The 19,753-nt window shown below is 45.5% G+C and overlaps 1 long non-coding RNA gene across 3 annotated transcripts in view; it reads left to right on the top strand.

Annotated features, from left to right (window-relative positions):
- LOC140913396 (uncharacterized) overlaps positions 1-19,753 on the top strand; it is a 50,323-nt gene that overhangs the window by 11,006 nt on the left and 19,564 nt on the right. For all 3 annotated transcript variants that reach the window (XR_013635989.1, XR_012159574.2, XR_012159575.1), the window contains exons 3-4: positions 1,472-1,572; positions 6,870-7,038. This is a non-coding gene — a long non-coding RNA (uncharacterized LOC140913396). The remainder of the gene's footprint in view (positions 1-1,471; positions 1,573-6,869; positions 7,039-19,753) is intronic.

Raw genomic sequence — 19,753 nt, 5'->3', positions numbered from 1 at the left:
CACTCACCTCCTCAAACTGTGCCCCCCTCCCCCCACCATCTGCCACTGACTCCCCGCTTGCATTCTCATACGTACCTATGCCCCGCTGGGGGCGGGGGCTGAGGAGATGCGGCAGCTGCCTGAACCTCCGAGGGCGGAAGGGGATGGGGTGGAAGAGAGGAGGAAGATTCACTCCAGGCAGCAGCAGCAAGCGGTGAGAGCCTCATGGAAGGGTCAGAGCAGGGAGGGGGAAAGGTGGGCTGGGGGTGGGGGGCTGGGACAGCTGTGCTAGGAGAGGCGTTCCTCCCCTTGCCCATTATACCCGCCGCCAATGGCTGTGGCAGTTATTTCTATGGAGGACTTGGAAGCAAGGCAGATAGACTGAGATGAGCTAATTAATGGGGGTGCTTTGGAGCAGGGGTTCTCAATCTTTTTCTTTCTGAGCCCCTCCCCCCACACCAACATGCTATAAAAACTCCATGGCCCAGCTGTGCCACAACTGTTTTTCTGCATATAAAAGCCAGGGCCGGTGTTAGGGGGTAGCAAGGAGAGTAATTGCCCAGGGCCCCATGCTATAGGGGGCACCACAAAGCTAAGTTGCTCAGGCTTCGGCTTCAACTCTGGGTGGTGGGACTCGGGTCCCCAGGCTGAAGTCCCACATGGCAGGGCTTCAGCTTTCTGCCCTGGGCCCTAGCGAGCCTAATGCCAGCCATACTTGGTAGACCCCCTCACGTGGCCCTGGACCCCTGGTTGAGAACTACTGCTTTAGAGAAAGCTAGGAAGGCCCCTTTGTAAAAGTATTACTTAGTGGTGACTGCACTGTTGGTGGTGGGGTTTTTTTCATTTTGTTTTTGTGGTGGGGGAAAGGGGATCCAGATTTGAGTCTTTGAACCATTGCTGAAACACCCTCAGCATGCCACTGCCCTCTCCAAACCTGGATCTTATAGAGTTGTGTCCATTAATATCTGAGTCCTGGGATGGGACTAAAATGGGACCGGTCATACTGAAAAGCTTGCACTGCCAAATTGCTTCATGAGTTGACTAAATTCGTCATTGCAGTGGCATTGGAAATACAGATACTGACTGTTCTTGGCAATTTCAGTCTGCATGTAGATGATGAATCTTCAGAAGCAGCTCATGGGTGTATCCCAGGTAGTTATTTGCTCAACTCATATAGCTGGTCACACTTTGGATATGGTTTTTGACTGGAGTTGGCAATTAGTAAATTGGACCTTAAACCTGGTGTCATGGACCTACCATTACCACATATGGTTCGGGCTCATCTCTCCAGTCAGGATGAGAGACCTGTTTTGGTGGTCCGTCCTTAAAGATTAAAGGAAACAAGAAATGTTCCGGAGAGCTCTGAGAACAGGGCCGAATTTAAACCTTACGCACCCCTAGCCACAGCATCTTCAGTGCCCTGCCCTGGCCTACAGCTGTCTTTCGTGTTTTCCATAAAAAATGAAACTTTTAATCTCTTTTTAACTTCTAGGCACCTCTAGAATGCCGGCACCCCTAGCCACATGCCTACTGTGCCTAACTGGAAATCCGGCCCTGTCTGAGAACACTGACAGACTGCTCCTTTGAGGGTTGGTAGGTGATTATAATACTCTGTACTATTGATAAGGTGTCCCCTAGCCATCCTCTTCACTGGCTTTGTTCTTGATGGTCACTTTGGTTTACTGATTATCTGTGATAAATGAAACGAGAAGGAAGATGATTAGAGTGCCAATAGCAGAAGACTTATGCCAAGCCTGACTGACTGCAGCATAGAGATTTTTTAAATCTCTTATTCTGTGGCTGTGTGGGAAGCAAGGAGAAAGTTCTTTTCCTCTACCGTAGCATCTGCAAGATCTCAGAGAGCAGATTTGTTTTGTATGGTAGTCTGGTAAATGCAGTCTGTCTCAGCTCACTAGCTTGTCTGAGTCCCTTCCGTTCTAAGGAAATTACTTGCTATTTTACAATCCAAATTGATCAGATTAGGGATGCCCTGTCCACTTCTGTGGTGACAAAGCAAGGTCTTCAGGGAACAAGAGCTTTGTTGTCTTGGCTGGAGTTTCAGCCGGTGATGCTCCCTGAGGTGCTGGGAGAATTTTGTCCCACAACTTGTGCTTTGGAGCCATGTCCTCTTTGGCTACTGAAGGCCAGTATAGAAGTCTTGGGTTCCTTACTTGTGGAGATTGTCAATGCATCTCTTAGACAGAACAGGCTGCCTGTTGCTTCCTGGAAAGCAACAGGCAGCCTGTTCTGTCTAAGAGATGCATGGACAGTCTTGCTAATTATCAGCCAGTATCACATCTTCCCTTTTCAAATCGGAGTATGGAGAAGGTTGTGGTGGTTAAACAACTTTCATAGTATCTAGCTGTTTGTGATCTCCTTTACCCTGGTTAAACTTTCAAAATGCTTTCCAAACAATAATGCCTTAAACCTCACACAATCTTTTGAAGGAATACACGTAAGGAAATCAAAGCACAGAGATAGTGATTTGCCCAAGGTCACAGGGTGGAACAAAACCTCTTCTCTGAACTTCCACTCCTGTGTTTTAACCATAAAATAATCTTTCCATCCCCGGTGATTTTCCTTCCCTTAATGGATAATGTAAGTTGCTGTTTATTTTATTAGATTTATTTATTAAATGCCTCCCTGGAAAAAATTGCAAACCCAAGTTTGTAACAAACTGCCTTGTTTTCATAATACAGCTCTAGGAGATACTCATCCAGGTCTGGTCACCAAGCCCCAGCTACCCTTTCTTCCTTCAGTCCTGCTTAAATCACCTCTTCTTTTATCATTGCCACAAATGAATCATCAAAATCAATTATTATAAATAATACCTAATAATGCCATCAAGATATGTGTGTTACAGCCTTGGCTGAGTTTCCCCTTGTGGATGCTCCTCATGCTGTTGTATCAGACCCAAATCTTGCACCCGACACAAGTTTACTGAGTCTGAGCAGCATCCAGACACTGGATCTGTGTCTGACCATTCAGGCCCACTCCTGGGATAAAGATGCCAATTCTGGTACCCGTTGTGATGTGGGACACATGCCTCAGCTGCCCTAGGGCCCAAGACCAGTGAGAACCCTCCAAATCTCCCCAGTAGCTGATATATGCCCTCTCCAGAGCTCCACCCGTGGAGATACCTTAATTTAACTCTGATGACTTTTTGACAGTTAAAGTAAGTAACACAGACACTTTGCACAGGCTCTTCTAAAACACACACACTTTACTCATACACAAAGCACGAGATATACAGGTCTCTTGTAGCAAGGGGGCATAGCCTCCCTCTGAGACAGACAGGAAGGAACCCCCCCACCCCTTGGTGGGCAGAGCCAGGACACCCACACCTGCCCCTCTAGAAGCAGAGGGTGGGACAGGAAGTATAAAAGGTGAGTCCCGTAGCTTAGTTGGGCTGGAGCCACTGACTCTGAGGTACACAGATGCCTTCTACCTGCTGCTAGAGCAGGAACCTGAAGAGGATGGACCTCCACTGTGCTGAGCACTCACAAGGATCATCAGAGCTGCCAGCCAACCAGGATGCTGAGGAGGCTGCTGTGATTGTTGCTGGCAACATACCTAGGGAGACAACCCCAAGACCCGGGTACACAGCCAGGAGAGTGTAGGAAGTAGCCGAGGGACACCAGACTTTAGTCCATTTGCGTTGTTGCTTGAATCCAGGTCAGTGTGGTTTGGCTGGATCCCTGCTGACGCAGTGGCAGAACCATCTGCAACTGTTAGTCCCTGGGCTGGCACTCAGTGGAGTGGGGTGGGCCTGGGTCCTGCTACCCCCTCCTGCCATCCCCACACCTGGGGTGGCTTCCTCCCCACCTTCAGTCAGAAGTTCTACGTTTGTCTGCCAGAGTTAGGTTATAAGACTGTTTGGAGCCTGAGGGCCCAAGCCCTGAACTGCTTGCTGCCTGGCCCCGCTTAGAGAGCCAGCACTTCTGAGATCGCTAATTCCCCAGTAACCCTTGCCTGAACAGGGGCCTGACAGTTAAGGGGTGTGGTATCCCTCAGAGACTGATGCGAATGGATGACTGCACACTCCTACGTGCCTGTATGGAATACCCTGTCTCAGTTTCCTCACCCCTCCTTCACAGCCTTCTCTTCTGGTTCTGCTAGAGAGAGTCTCTCTATTAACAGAAGATTCTAACACCTTTGTCTCTCCCCATCCTACCCTTGGGGATTTTCCATTTTTTCAATCCTCTGTTCATAGAATATCAGGGTTGGAAGGGACCTCAGGAGGTCATTTAGTCCAACCCCCTGCTCAAAGCAGGACCGATCCCCGACTAAATCATCCCAGCCAGTGCTTTGTCAAGCCTGACCTTAAACTTCTAGGGAAGGAGATTCCACCACCTCCCTAGGTAACGCATTCCAGTGTTTCACCACCCTCATAGTGAGAAAGTTTTTCCTAATATCCAACCTAAATCTCCCCCACTGCAACTTGAGACCATTACTCCTTGTTCTGTCATCTGCTACCACTGAGAACAGTCTAGATCCATCCTCTTTGGAACCCCCTTTCAGGTAGTTGAAAGCAGCTATCAAATCCCCCCTCATTCTTCTCTTCTGAAGACTAAACATCCCCAGTTCCCTCAGCCTCTCCTCATAACTCATGTGTTCCAGTCCCCTAATCATTTTTATTGCCCTCCGCTGGATGTTTTCCAATTTTTCCACATCCTTCTTGTAGCGTGGGGCCCAAAACTGGATACAGTACTCCAGATGAGGCCTCAACAATGTCGAATAGAGGGGAAGGATCATGTCCCTCGATCTGCTGGCAATGCCCCTACTTATACATCCCAAAATGCCATTGGCCTTCTTGGCAACAAGGGCACACTGTTGACTCATATCCAGCTTCTCGTCCACTGTAACCCCTAGGTCCTTTTCTGCAGAACTGCTGCCGAGCCATTCGGTCCCTAGTCTGTAGAGGTGCATTGGATTCTTCTGTCCTAAGTGCAGGACTCTGCACTTGTCCTTGTTGAACCTCATCGGATTTCTTTTGGCCCAATCCTCTAATTTGTCTAGGTCCCTCTGTATCCTATCCCTACCCTCCAGCGTATCTACCACTCCTCCCAGTTTAGTGTCATCTGCAAACTTTCTGAGGGTGCAATCCACACCATCCTTCAGATCATTTATGAAGATATTGAACAAAACCGGCCCCAGGACCGACCTCTGGGGCACTCCACTTGATACCGGCTGCCAACTAGACATGGAGCCATTGATCACTACCCATTGAGCCCGACAATCTAGCCAGCTTTCTATCCACCTTATAGTCCATTCATCCAGCCCATACTTCTTTAACTTGCTGGCAAGAATACTATGGGAGACCGTGTCAAAAGCTTTGCTAAAGTCAAGGAACAACATGTCCACTGCTTTCCCTTCATCCACAGAGCCAGTTATCTTGTCATAGAAGGCAATTAGATTAGTCAGGCATGACTTGCTCTTGGTGAATCCATGCTGACTGTTTCTGATCACTTTCCTCTCCTCTAAGTGCTTCAGAATTGATTCCTTGAGGACCTGCTCCTTGATTTTTCCAGGGACTGAGGTGAGGCTGACGGGCCTGTAGTTCCCAGGATCCTCCTCCTTCCCTTTTTTAAAGACGGGCACTACATTAGCCTTTTTGCAGTCATCTGGGACCTCCCCCAATCGCCATGAGTTTTCAAAAATAGTGGCCAATGGCTCTGCAATCACATCCGCAGATTGGAGTCATTAACAAATCAACAGTGCAGTGACAAAAGCTGGGGATTTCCCATATTTTTCTTCATTTAGTCTTATCAGAAATAGGTCTCCTGGGTTAACCCTGGATAAATTTTGGGCTGCATTCTGATGATTAAGGGAAAAAAGCCTGAGACTTCTTAGATCTGGCATCTCTCAAGCCACATTCTATAACTATGGCCAATTTGATCTGTTGGCCCTCAAGCAGCTGAGTTGGGCCTAATCTTGTGACTGATGTGGGCACTGCCCGATAGCTCAGTAGAGCTAATATGGAATCTCCGTGTTGTAGACTTCTCTTAGCAATTGATACTGTCCATTCTCTGTAAGTGGTAGGGGCTGGAGGCAATATATTTAAAGTCCTACTGTGTATCCCAAGAGCTTAGAATTCAGAGCTGGCCAATGGTAGCTCACCGTCAGTGACTATTCCTCTTTAGAATGCCAAAGGGCAAAACAGTGGCTTTAAACTTTTCTCTGACCTATTGACGTGGATCTGGTGAGAATCAGGTGGTCTAGAAAAAATAGTCCATGACTGCCAGATAGATATGGCCTTTTTCTTCAGAGTGCTGTACTGCTGCTAATTCTAGTCCTGTTCTATCCACTAATGCTGTGGGTCTGAGAGGTTCTTTGTGTTTACTTTTTCTGGTCGTTCTGCATGACTTGCCTGATTCCCTCTTGCATTTTAAGCTCTGCCCTATGCTGAGCCAGCAGACCAACTGTCAGGCTCACTCCCAGCATTTTGTGAGGCCTCTTGTATCTTTACTAAGATGTTGTCCTGCAACAACTGTGGGACTACAATATGATTGCCATGGGGTAATCAGACCTTCCTTTTTGGAGACTTTCCCTCTCATGATGCAGAGGTTACGAGCTGTATACAGTCCTGTGTAAGTAACTGAGCCACCCATGCTTATAAACTTGAATAACTTTGCAGTTTCAGGCTGGTAGGCCACTCAAAATAGCACCCAGGAGTGCTACTATATCACCCTAAGTCACTGGAGAATCAATGAGACTACTTCCCTAGTGCATATTATGAGAGAACTCTTGCATGAAGAGGCACCTTGTCTAGGTCTTTGCTATATATTAATAGTATGGGTGGATTGTGATGTGCCACTTGCTCAAAACTGAGACCCTGCCAAAGTTTTCTGAACTTCCTGTAACAAACTTGCCAAATGTTCTTTCTCTAGTTGGGCCTCCTGGTTTTGGCCTCTGGAACAACCTGCGAGAAGCTTCCAATCATTTCGTTGTAACTGGAGGGGCACCACACCAAGAACATAGCTGCTGGCATCTGTTGGAATGGCTGTTGACTTGGAAACCTCTTCAGCGTCAGTCCATGGAGTTACTGCAAGTGACGAGGTAAGTTATGAAGAGGCTTTTTTCCCCCTGAGGAAACCAACTATCCTCAGCATCATGTTCAGTGGCCAAAGAGAACAGCCTGAAACAATTCTAATTTTCTAATGATAAACAATTTAGCATCATAAATAGAATATATGGGCTCTCTTAAAGGTTTTCTTTAAGTTATTTTCTCCATGATTCCCCTTTGACACCATTAGGACTTTCTGGCTGCTCATTTTGAATGATTTAGTTTCAAAAGAAACTATTTGGAAACTTAGGTTCTAACGCAGGACAATGATTACCCAGCAAACTATGAACTTAACCAACAACCCGAGGCATTTGTGATTTACAGCTTTCAAAGGGACTGATGCTTGCTTGCCTTTTGTCTTTCCACTAATGCCTCTATAATTTGTACTCTGGACACAATGTCTTTTTTTCCTTCTTCAATAGAACTTTAAGTCCCTCTACCACCTAATTCACTGCACACAAAAGAAGATTTAATATCTTCCAAATGACTCTATAAAAAACAAGCCTACCAGATGGCAGACTTAGTTGCCCTGGGGGATGCGCTCTGCCTTTCATGCAGAGGCTTTTGAATGGAGGTTTGAAAGAGAACCAGTGAACACAATCTTTTAGTGGGGTGCTGTGATCTAACTTCAAGCAGAGGTACAAGAGAAGGGAAATTTAGTTCATGGCTCAACAAGAGAACAAATGAAGAAGCACAAGAATACTGCTTAAGTGTGCTAGGAAAAAAACCCACCGTACATGTCCTCTTGGGCATCTCTTCAGAAATTTTGGGCAACAGTGTTTGGATTATGTCCTTAGTCACTTGCCATCCAGTGCCTCAGTATATCTTAGACCAGAGGTGGGCAAACTATGGCCCGCAGGACCGTCCTGCCCGGCCCTTGAGCTCCCGGTCAGGAGACCAGCCCCTCCCCCGCAGCCTCAGCTCGTGGTGCCGCCAGTGTGGGAGGGGGCTGCACTGCGGGGGCAGGGGAGAGCAGGGAGGAAGGCCCCCCTGAAGCCACAGGGGAGCAGGCGGGCGGTGCGGGTGGCGAAAGCACAGCGAATGAGGGCGGAGGACTCGGGAAGAGCACCGGGCAGCCACGCAGCTGGCCAGAGAGAAGCACCACTTTGAAGGGGAAACAGCCACTTCTCTCTGGCTGCTGCTGCTCCTCCTGAGTCCTCCACCCATGTTCGCAAGGCTGCATTCTGAAAGGGGCTTTAGAAGGGGGCCTGTCAGGGGGCGGGGGTGTGGATAGGGATCGGGGCAGTCAGGGAGCAGGGGGGGTTGGATAGCGGGTGATGGCCCGGGGGGCCATTGGGGCAGGGGGTACCAGGAGGGGGTGGTCAGGGGACAAGGAGAAGGGAGGTTGGGTGGGTCAGGGATTTTGAGGGGGGCAGTCAGGGGGCAGGAAGTGGGAGGGGGTGGGTAGGGTAGGGGGGCACAGCCTTCCCTACCCAGCCCTCCATACAGTTTTGGAACCCCGATGTGGCCCTCCGGCCAAAAAGTTTGCCCACCCCTGGCTTAGACTATGACATACCCTTTGCCTGGATTAATAGAGTTAAGATTTGAGATCATTATTGTTTATCAGAGACTCTTTGCTATTCCTTCACTCCAATATTCAAACCAAGGATGTTGTCTGAATATGTTTAATTTTTCAGTGAGCAACAGGAAGTAGCTATTCTGCTGTTTTGTGTTTTGGTTTTTTTTTTCTTCCAGGTTTCCCTATAAGAAGCTACCTAACCTAAGAAATCCATCTAAAAGGGTGAATTTCTCCAAGACCAATTGTTTTGCATCTTTCTTGGTTATTTTCTGAGTACTCCTGTGACTTATTCACGTAGCAAATATTGTATTTGATTTTGCTTCTCTTCCTGTTCATGGCTTATATGTGAACAGATCACAATTTTCTCAGATTCATGTGTTGAGAATTATTTGTAGGACTCTACCAAATTCACGGCTATGAAAAAAGCCTCATGGACAGTGAAATCTGGTCTTTTGTGTGTTCTTACCCTATACCAGGGGTTCTCAAACTTCATTGCACTGCAACCGCCTTCTGACAACAAAAATTACTACATGAACCCAAGGCGGTGACAATGAAACCTGAGGCTGCCCGAGCCCCACCACCCCAGGTGGGTGGGTCCAAGCACAAGGGCTTCAGCCCCAGGCAGGGGGCCTGTAACCTGAGCCCTGCTCCCCAGGGCTGTAGCCCTCAGGCTTTGGCCCTAGGCCCCAGCAAGTCTAAGCCAGCCTTGGTGACCCCATTAAAATGAGGTCATGGCCGACTTTGGGGTTCTGACCCACAGTCTGAGAATCACTGCCCTATACTATACAGATTTCATGGGGGAGACCAGCATTTCTCAAAGTGGTGGCCAGAGAGTGGCCAGCTCTGAAGGCAGCACCCCACCAGCAGCAGTGCCAAAGTAAGGGTGGCAATGCCATACCATGCCACCCTTACTTCTGCGCTGCTGCCTTCAGAGCTGGGCAGCCGGAAAGCAGCGGCTGCTGATCAAGGGCCCAGCTCCGGAGGGAGCAGTGCAGAAGTAAGGCTGACCATACCATACTATGCCATCCTTACTTTGGTGCTGCTGCTGGCAGCAGTTCTGCCTTCGGAGCTGGGCTCCCGGCCAGCAGCCTCTGCTCTCCAGCTCTGAAGGCAGCGCCACCATCAGCAGCAACGCAGAAGTAAGAGTAGCAGTAGTACAACCTCCCTGTAACAGGGTGTCACTGGGCCCCTGCTGTACCCACAGACCAGCCAGAGACCTCTGTGTTGGTGCAATCACCCATGCTCTTTATTTACAGTATACTTTCCCACCACCTTCTAACTAGAAACAGCTTCAGTATTACAGCCTCAGGGACTGCTAGCTCCTGGAGCCAGCAGAGAAGTACTCCCTCTAATTCTCTACTGCCTCCCTGTTCTTCTCCCCCCCCAGCTTCTTTCCTGCCAGCCTTTATGTAGCCCCTCACTAACGAGGCCAGCAGTTGCTCCCCGTTTGTCAATCCGGCTTGGGCTTACTCAGCCAGCTCCAATTCCCCTTTCTTGATTGGCGCTGATGTGACAGAGACCAGGCTCAGATTTCCTTAGCCAGCACCCTATCACACACCCCTACAATAACCTTGTGACCACCACACATGTCCTTTTAGGGTCAGGATCCCTACAATTACAACACTGTGAAATTTCAGATTTAAATAGATGAAATCATGAAACTTACAATTTTTAAAATCTTATGACTGTGAAATTGACCAAAATGGACAGTGAATTTGGTAGGGCCCTAATTACTTGCTAAGTAATTTTAGAGAATAACTCTCTATTTTAGCAATTTGCAAGCAGTACCTTGGGAGTATTTGATATTCAAGCTGTTTCACTGTAGATCACATGATACACTCTGTCAGTTAGGGAACAGACATTTAACGCTTGGAATTGGTTTTTCTGGTGCATGTACTTTTGATTATAAATTCAGTTTTTTTCTTCATAGTCACATGAAAATCACTCTTGGTAACTATTCCTACCAGCAAACTCATTTACTAGGACATTTGTGGAAAGCAAACACAAAAGGGGCAGGAACATCGTTGAAGCATAGCCATTAAAAAAAATTCAGATGAACAGTCACAGAAATGACGTTTATAGGATTCACCCAGCTCTGTTCTGAAGCAACATGATTTAAGTGGGGAAACTTCAGCTTCACAAGGTAGAGGCTGCTAGATGTTGACTGGATGCAAACCATGGGAAAATGGCAACAAGTAACTCAATTGTTACTCACCCTTAAACAAAGGTGATCCAAAGTCATTTCATTTCTTTGCTTAATGAATGATACATACCAAAGAGTCCAGTTCAAAATCCAAATAATAAACATAAGGAAGGAGTAGGGCATATTATTAGAGTGAAGAAAATCCCATTATTAGGAACAGAGGAGAGTCGGATTTGCTATATTGCATTAAACCAATATGGCATTATTAGGAGTTGGGAGAAACTTGTTATGGGTTAACTTAAATCCCCAAGGAGATTGCGAGATGTGAACTCACCCTTCAATTAACATAACTAAGCATAAGCCCCCACCTAAGACAAAAGATGTGCGTGAAACATAGGAGCTTTGGGCTCAGTATTGTGTTTTGGGTAGGGGTTGTGTGTTGGTGTGTGAGAGAATGCACAGAAACTGAACAGATAAGAACAGAGAGGCAGAGCATCCAATGAAGTGGGTATTCACCCACAAAAGCTTATGCTCCAATACTTCTGTTAGTCTATAAGGTGCCACAGGACTCTTTGCTGCTTTTACAGATCCAGACTAACATGGCTTCCCCTCTGATAAGAGGCAAAGCAAAAACTCCAAGCAGGAGTCTGTAAGCCCAGTATGACCTTGGAAAAAGTTAGAGGGCTTTGGGTCTGTTGGCTAAAGAGGCTTGGAGCTAAAAGCTGAAATGCATCTCCTTTTGTTCTTGGTTATCTCGGAATGCAGAGACACAGGACTGCATGTCTTTGTAAATAAACAAAGGTGCATCAAAGAAATACCTATCAATAATTTTGCCTCTCAACTGGAACATCCACAGGGCCCCAAAATCTGACTCACTCCTCAAGTTGAAAAGGGGCAATGGTATCCTTTAGCAGTGGCCAATACGTGATGCATCAGAGGAAGGAAAACATGTTCATCATGTGTCTAGTGATTAGCTTTCACCCTGAAGTATGAGATCTGATCCCCCTTATCTTAGCATGCATTACTGGGATAGCTGCTTAGTAACAAGTAAAGAATTCAACTTAACAACGGCTCATTCATCCATGTGCTGTGTCAAGCAAAGAACAAGCTTTTAGAGAAAATATTATTTCTCTATAGACCTTCAGCTAACAGCATGATTGCTGGTGATGCCACTGTGCATATTAAATAGCAACCTGTTACCGTAAAAGAGAAGTCATTTATTCTTACATAAAACTGATAGGAGAGAAGATCATTTTTTCCCCAGTATGAAAGCCAATTCAAAAGGAAAAACTATAAATATATAGAAATCCAGTGGTGGAAAAACAAATACTGGTTGGATCCATTTTCTGAGCTATTGTAGTAGCTTTCATTTTGCAGTCCTTCTCTATTCTTTTCTCCCACTTCCCTGGGAAGTTCATGAGCCAGCCAGAGGAGGTACAGATCTACCTTTCAACTTAGCACTGATTAATATGTTGGAAGCATCCAGTAATACAGATGTATTTCTTTGACTGTATAACAGGTTCAGGAATATGAGTGCTAACAACCAGTCAGGAAACATAAAATATTAGAATCATAGAAGATTAGGGTTGGAAGAGACCTCAGGAGGTCATCTAGTCCAACCCCCTGCTCAAAGCAGGACCAACACCAACTAAATCATCCCTGCCAGGGCTTTGTCTAGCCGGTCCTTAAAAACCTCTAAGGATGGAGATTCCACCACCTCCCTAGGTAACCCATTCCAGTGCTTCACCACCTTCCTAGTGAAATAGTGTTTCCTAATATCCAACCTAGGCCTCCCCCCACTGCAACTTGAGACCATTGCTCCTTGTTCTGTCATCTGCCACCACTGAGCTCCATCCTCTTTGGACCTGTTATCAAATCCCCCCTCACTCTTTTCTCTTCTGCAGACTAAACAAGCCCAGTTCCCTCAGCCTCTCCTCATAAGTCATGTTGCCCAGCCCCCTGATCATCTTCGTTGCCCTCCACTGGACTCTGCAATTTGTCCACATCCTTTCTGTAGTGGGGGGCCCAAAACTGGGCTTAATACTCCAGGTGTGGCCTCACCAGTGCCGAGTAGAGGGGAATAATCACTTCCCTCGATCTGCTTGCAGTGCTCCTATTTATACAGCCCAATATGCTATTAGCCTTCAACGTGACCAACTCAAGACTACCACAGGGCTTCCCACCCTCTGCTGTGAATATTAGCTGTTCTTTCTTGGTTTTTATTTATATACCATTCATGATTTGCTAAGTGCTTTTCAGGCTTGTTTAAATACAAGCTCTCTGTCCTAGAGAGCGCACAAACTAAGTGGTCCATGTACAGTGTGACTGAAGAGTGGAGTTTAGCATTCGTTGTATTACTACTTCAGTTTTTGTTTGTTTGTTTTTTGGATTTTCAGTCCTCTAACTTGTTAGCAATTCTCTGGAAGGAGGACTAGGGTTTCTAGGTCTCTTGAAAGATAGGTATTTGAAGAAGGGACTTGAAAAAGTTAAGGAAAGGGACTTCAGTTTTAACTCTGTATCAGCAACCATATGGAACTCTGAAACCTGTCATGTGTACCTTATCTCTCTTCCCTCCAGTTCTAGTACATTTAATATAGTCGTTCGAAACAAACAACAAAAAGGGTGAGGTGGCAGAGAGTGCTGGCACACTAGCCTGTTACCTCTGGACATGACATGTCCAATCTAGCTGAGGTCACCAGTGAAAATGGAGTTGGGTTGTCCCAGTTGATTCCTAAGGGGACAGCTGGTGACTAATTTTCATAAACTCTCTTGGTTTTTCTTTAGACAGTGTGTTCTCACTTCTTTGGGTTTCCTCTCGGTGCTGCATTCCCATCCCTTGCATTTCAAAACGAGTGATGGCTGATCAAAACCCTATAATGTGAACAGACACAGGTGAGTTGGAAGGAATAGGTCAGCAGCACAGACGCATCATATGGCAACAAAAATTAGCCAGGTTAGAAAAGATTAAGCTCTATAAATATTAATGAGCTATAATTAGGGCTAATATGGCCTCACTCCCAATTTTCATTATTAAACACCCCCATGGTAGAAAAGTAACTAATTGTGACCTTTTAAAAGTTGCTTCTTTGCTTACATTTTTGACTGAGCATTTTTCACTCTCACAGGTGTTTGCTGACACAATGGGTGAAATCCTGCCCAATTAAAGTCAATGGGAGATTTGTCACTGATTTCACTGGAGCCAAGATTTCACGCAACATGTTCTCTGAATAAGTGATTATTAGGTAGAAATCAAGGCTCTCTTCCATGCAGGCATGCTGGGCTGGGGGGAGACCTGGATGCTGCAGGGATCTGCTCTGGCCTCAGTGCCCCCACACAGGAGTCAGCAGATATGCAACTGCCACTGTTAGCACACCCTGAGTTCAGACTCCATGTCTACTCTGCAATGGGGAGATGTGGCTGCAGCAGGTGTAGACATACCACAGTTAGCTTTGTTCTAGTAGGAAGTAACAATAGTGAGTAACAATACCAAGAATCTAGCGAGTAACAATAGCCACGAAGCCACCTCAGCATGGCTGGCAACACAACCGAGCCCCATCCACCCAGGACCCTGGATATATATTACTTTGAGCTAGCGTTGACCTACCTAGATCAAAGCTAGCTCAGATATCTCTATGTGCTGCAGTTACACCTCCCAACTGCAATGTAGACCCACCCTAAGGGTGTAGCTTAGGCTCTTTCAGACTCCTCCTGCTATTGGATGCAGCCCTAGCTGGGGGGAAAACTCTGGCCAGCTGGGGATGGAAAAGGGAACTGCATCCCATCCTGTCATACTCAGACCTGGCCATAGGATCTACATATCTGTGACTTCCATGCTCAGTTATTGGAACTCCTCTCAAAGAATGAAACCTCACAATCTAAGTTAGTACAAAGCATAGCATCCTCTCTGCTTAGCAGCACAGGTTTCCATGAACACATGCTAGTGCCCCTCTATCTGGAGTGGCTCACCATTCAATACCAAATCTAGTTCAAGGTCTTTGTTCTATGATTCAAAGCCCTCCATGGAACTGTCCCTAGCTTCCTCCTCTGCAACCATGACCTTTCACAACAGCTGCATTCCACTGTAACAATGAAACTGACCAGCGGGGGAGTCTCATAAGTGCAGGAGACAGAACTTTCACATGGTCCAGAGCAAGACTATGGAACTTGCTCTCTTTCTCCCTCCCCCTGGAGATGAAAAGGACCACGGACCTCACCCCAATCAGGACTCTGTATGAAACTCATCCCTTTGAATTAGTTTTCCCTCCATTTTTTCAGAATTGAATAATCAACCAACAAAAAACAAACCTAATTTCCAACCCTAGAATCAAAGCGAGCAATCTACTCCTTCCTGCAGGGGAACGGGGAGAGAGACTGATATTTGTGGGGGGTGGGGTTCGTAACTGAGAGGCACTTAGATACTGCAGTGATGGGGGTGATAGAAGAACCTAGAGAGCGAGATCAATCAGATTAGCTAGGTAGCTCAGGTAGTGCCATCTGCATTAGTGTGGGTGGCTGAGAGGCACTCCTCAAAAGGGGAGTGACTGAGAAGTGGGGCCAGAGCCATCCACCCCTTGCACCTGCGCAGACAGCGCACTAGGAGGAGATGGGTTTGTATGGGCAGTAAATGTGGCTCCTGAGGCATTCAATCGACCTCTGTCAAGTGCAGTCAGAATGCCTAGAGGTACCCCCACTGAGACCACGTCCCATAGCGCATCTCTGCGCTTGAAGGCACAGTTTAGTCCAACATTTTTAGTCTTGCACCATGTTGCCATTGTAAATGCAATCTATGTTGTCTGTCTTTGTAAACCCATTCCAGAGCCCTATAAAAACAAGAGGAGGTGTATGAACCTCTCAGGATTCATGGAATTATACCCTACAGTTCTACTAATTGGGTGTTAATCATGCTGACTTTACTCAGGCAAAACTCCCCTAACACTGACTTTAATAGGAGTGCAGCAGATTGCAGGATCAGGCCCTGTGTGTCTTGGAAGACATGAATAATAATCAGTATGTGCAGAAATTCTGCAGTTTGCAACTCAAAAGAACACTTTAAATCTGCTTAGCAATTTGTAACGCCCACAGTAGCACACTGTGTAACGCTGCAGTAGACAAATCCACTTAGACAAATTCTGAAACCATATTTAATGTGTATCACAAACTCACAATCAGAAAAAGGAGGAAGAGAGGAAAAAACCCACCAATATGCAGGTTGATTTGAGAAAGAAGAGTGGGTGTCCTCTCCCCAAAGATGCTATTTTATCCTCTTAATATTTTCTGAACTCTCAGTAATTACCACCCTGATGGGCCTGATTGCTCTGTTGTCTCCACTGACAGTTGTTTCCTCTCAAATGTAAATGTTTTTCAGAACTGACAACTTTCTTTCAACACAAGCATTAGTGCCCGGGAAAGCCAACCCACCTTTCACAAAAATATTTGGTGAATGACGTTATTTTTCTAAAGTGAAAATCTCAACACATTTTGATGGGCTGATGTCGTCTTGTCCTGCCAGGCTTCTAGCTTTATATTAGCCACATGCTGTTTAATCTGAATGAATTCATGCTGCAGGCCACTTTGATCAGTTAGCTAACATTATATATGGTCCCTACCTTAAAATTTTCTCAGTCATACTGTTTCTGTCATTGATGGATGATATAAAATCCACTTTAAGGGCCTTTTGCGCTTGTATTTAAATCCATATCTTTTTACTGACTCTTGATCTAGAGAGCAGAACTGTTCCAACTGCAGTATGCTATTATTTTACTGGTTGGCTGTTCAGCACTAATGGATTTTGTGCAGTTCAAGACCAAAAGATAAAAACCGTAGGCAAGATCCTCAGCTGGTATATTGAATTGAACCCTGCTGATTTGCACCAGCCGAGGATCTGGTTCAAACCGTGCTGCAGAGCATACAATCTCAAAGACCAGTCTAAAGGCAGGGTGCACTGGGGATTCCAGAGGAGGGAATAACTGAATGTTATTGGTAACTTATGTCCTGCACGATATAGGCATTGCAAAAGGGATGGGTTTTGGGCGTGGGTTTTGAATGAAGGGGGAGGATATTGGCTTTGCAAACTAGGATGGGGAGGTCATTCCAGGCAAAGGGGTCAACACTGGGAAAGGAGATGAATTGACTGAAAGTAAGAAAAGAAAAGCTGGCAATTTGTAATGCCCAACCTGTTGAGCAATAAAAGATGGGCATCACGTAGCGATGTGACAAACCAACAAGGCAAAGGCCATTAGGGCCAAATTGGGGAACTGAGCGTTCACTCCCTAGTGTTTTAGATTGTGTTCTAGGGACCTTCCTCGGGCCTGAGGGAAAGGAATCTTTGCCCCCAGCCTGCAAAGAGGGAATGGCACTGATCAGTAACCCTTGCAGCTGGCACATTTCACCTCCACTGTGGAGAATGATCAGTGGATCCGAACACTTACAGATCTACTTGCACCTTTCCCCAACCCCTTGTTCCTTCTGAATTCTTGCACCCTTGTTCTTTCCCCAACGCCTCCCCAAACTTCCCTGCACGCTGGGGTGCAACAAGCCCTGACACAGCAGTTTATTATTAGACTGATACAAGTTGATCACTGAAATACTGGTGAAGAGGCCACAGAAGTGTCTGAACTGTAATCAACCATGGCGACTGGCAGTTTACCAAATTATTTCTTCAACCCTGGCTCATCCAAAATAATTCCAGTTCTGAAGAAGTAAGATGAATAGAGCAAGCTGCTGAATATAGCTTCTTACTAAGAATATGAAAAGACTCAGGACATCCTGAAAATAGACATATTGTTTGAAGTACTGGAAGAGGGAGGACTACAAGCTACCTTGAAACATCTACATGAAGAGTACAATGGCATTTAAGCCTGACAAGGTTAATGAGGAAAACCAGTTGATTGGGGAGTTAAAAAAATTACACTGAGATACTGACACTTATCTATCTCATTCCTAGAGAAGATTTTCAGAAACCTTGAATGAGAAGAAAGGATATCAAGATAGAGACTATTGCTGAACCCCCTAGAGATTTTCAAACAATGGTCAGAGGAGAACTCAGAGAAGGAGTTTACCCTTAGGGTGAGTACACAGAAGACCAAGACTGTGTGTAATACAAACATGGAAAGAAAAAAAAAAATTCACAGCTGATGGTGTGGGGAAGGGATAGGAATTAAAAGACGGATGTCTGTCTAGATCAGAGAATCTGTTATATCAGACCATAAGAACTGGATGAATATGAACTAATACTGGATAGAGAATGCTTAGAAGACTTAACAAACATACAAAGAATAGGTTTCTTGCAGATTTTATGGCAAATAGTTTTGGTCCTAAACCAGGTTCTCACCATTAGGAGAGAATCCCGTAAAATGAATTTTTTAAAGTTTTGCCTACAGTGCTGGAAATCCAAACACAACAATATTTGTGCTAAAACATGGGAATTGGAAAGCAACGCTGCCTATAAACAGAAAAGTAAAATTGACTTCTCTACTTTCACTGTCCAAGGGGAAAGAACTATAAAAACTAAACAGGATACAGGGCATACTAGTAAATGAAATGTTTATAATTTTCAGGGGATTATACATAGTTAGTCAAATTGGAATCTGATCAGAACTCCTGGATCAATACACTTACCCAGGTGGAAAGTGTCATGGTATCATTAACGATCACTAGTGGGCAGTTTCTCAGTCTTACATCTCACCCAGAGGTGATCCCTCCAGCCTTTAACACATTGGTTCTGTGCAGATTAGGAGGAAGAAATGCCACCAGATTAGTCACAAGCAACATTTTCTGCAGCAGATTCAGGTTTTCCTTGAAGGTCTCCCATCCATGCACAGACCAAGTCTCATCCTGTTCATCTTAGGAGAGCTGACAAGATCACAGCTCATAGCTACAGTCAATTCAAATTGGCCTGGTGTAAGAATAAACACTGACTCATTAACCTTTGCAACCTAGAGTCCTGTCAGGTACCTGGAGCCTGGAAATAAAGGTTAATACCCCCATTCCATGACATGGGCTAATATCTAGTGAGTCCGATGGTTATATTTGTTTCTTCAAGTGGTTTGTCTGGCCCTGTGTTTGCAGCCCTGATTGTCTGCAAGATGATACACCTTACAACTATTATTGATCGAGGACTGAATAGGACAAGCATATATATTAATTATTACATAATGTGGTAACACCTAGAGTCCCCGATCAAGAATTGGGCCCCCAGTATGTTTGACACTGTGTGCACATATTACAAAAAGGTCCTCCAGCTGTAATTTGCAATCTGTTCTTTCACGGGTCCTAAATTTTTGTGGCAGGTTCTCTATAAAAGAAAATGAGAGGCAACTGTTTGATGGCTGCTGGGGGGGGGGGGAGGGTTGGAATATTAGCAGCAGTCCTGACTGAGAAGGATTAATAGGCAGAGTGCAAGGGAGGAGGTCAAAGGTGAAAAATAAATGTAGTTTATCAGAGGGTTGCAAAAATAAAGGAATTAATCACATTGTTATCATCACCCCATATGTCGTATAGAGTTAATCAGCTCCGAATGAAAGCATATTAGCTCAGGGAGAATTATTCATGCATAGCAGGTGTTCTCCCAGTCCCCATCCATGGAAGCAGTAATTGGTATCCAGGCCTTCTCTAGCCAGCAGCTATCATTCCTGCTGGCCTGAATTAATCATCCAAATTGCTATGTTTGTCTACAACAGTGGTTTTTCAACCCATGGTCCGGGGACCCCTTGGAGTCCGCAGACTCTGCAAGATTTCCAAAGGGGTCCATATCACTATTTTAAATATTTTTCGGGGTTTGCAAATGAAAAAAGGTTGACAACCACTGGACTACAAAATATTTTTCAACATAATGAGATTTATTTATTTATGTAGTGGTTGAGTTATCGAAAAAGGTTGACAACCACTGTGAAATGAATAGGAGATGGTATTTCAAAATTTCCATGATTTATTTATTAGTTTTTGTAGTGGGTGAGTTATCTAGATTGATCCCAACCTTAGTAAGAGAGAGAAGGAGCCTCACAGTGGTTTGAAAAATGATGATGATTCATTTATCCAGTCTGTCACT

Source organism: Lepidochelys kempii, chromosome 6 (genome assembly GCF_965140285.1).
Source record: "Lepidochelys kempii isolate rLepKem1 chromosome 6, rLepKem1.hap1, whole genome shotgun sequence".
NCBI lineage: Eukaryota > Metazoa > Chordata > Testudines > Cheloniidae > Lepidochelys > Lepidochelys kempii.
The sequence above is the reverse complement of the archived record's forward strand: the minus strand, read 5'-3'. Positions and strand labels throughout refer to the sequence as shown.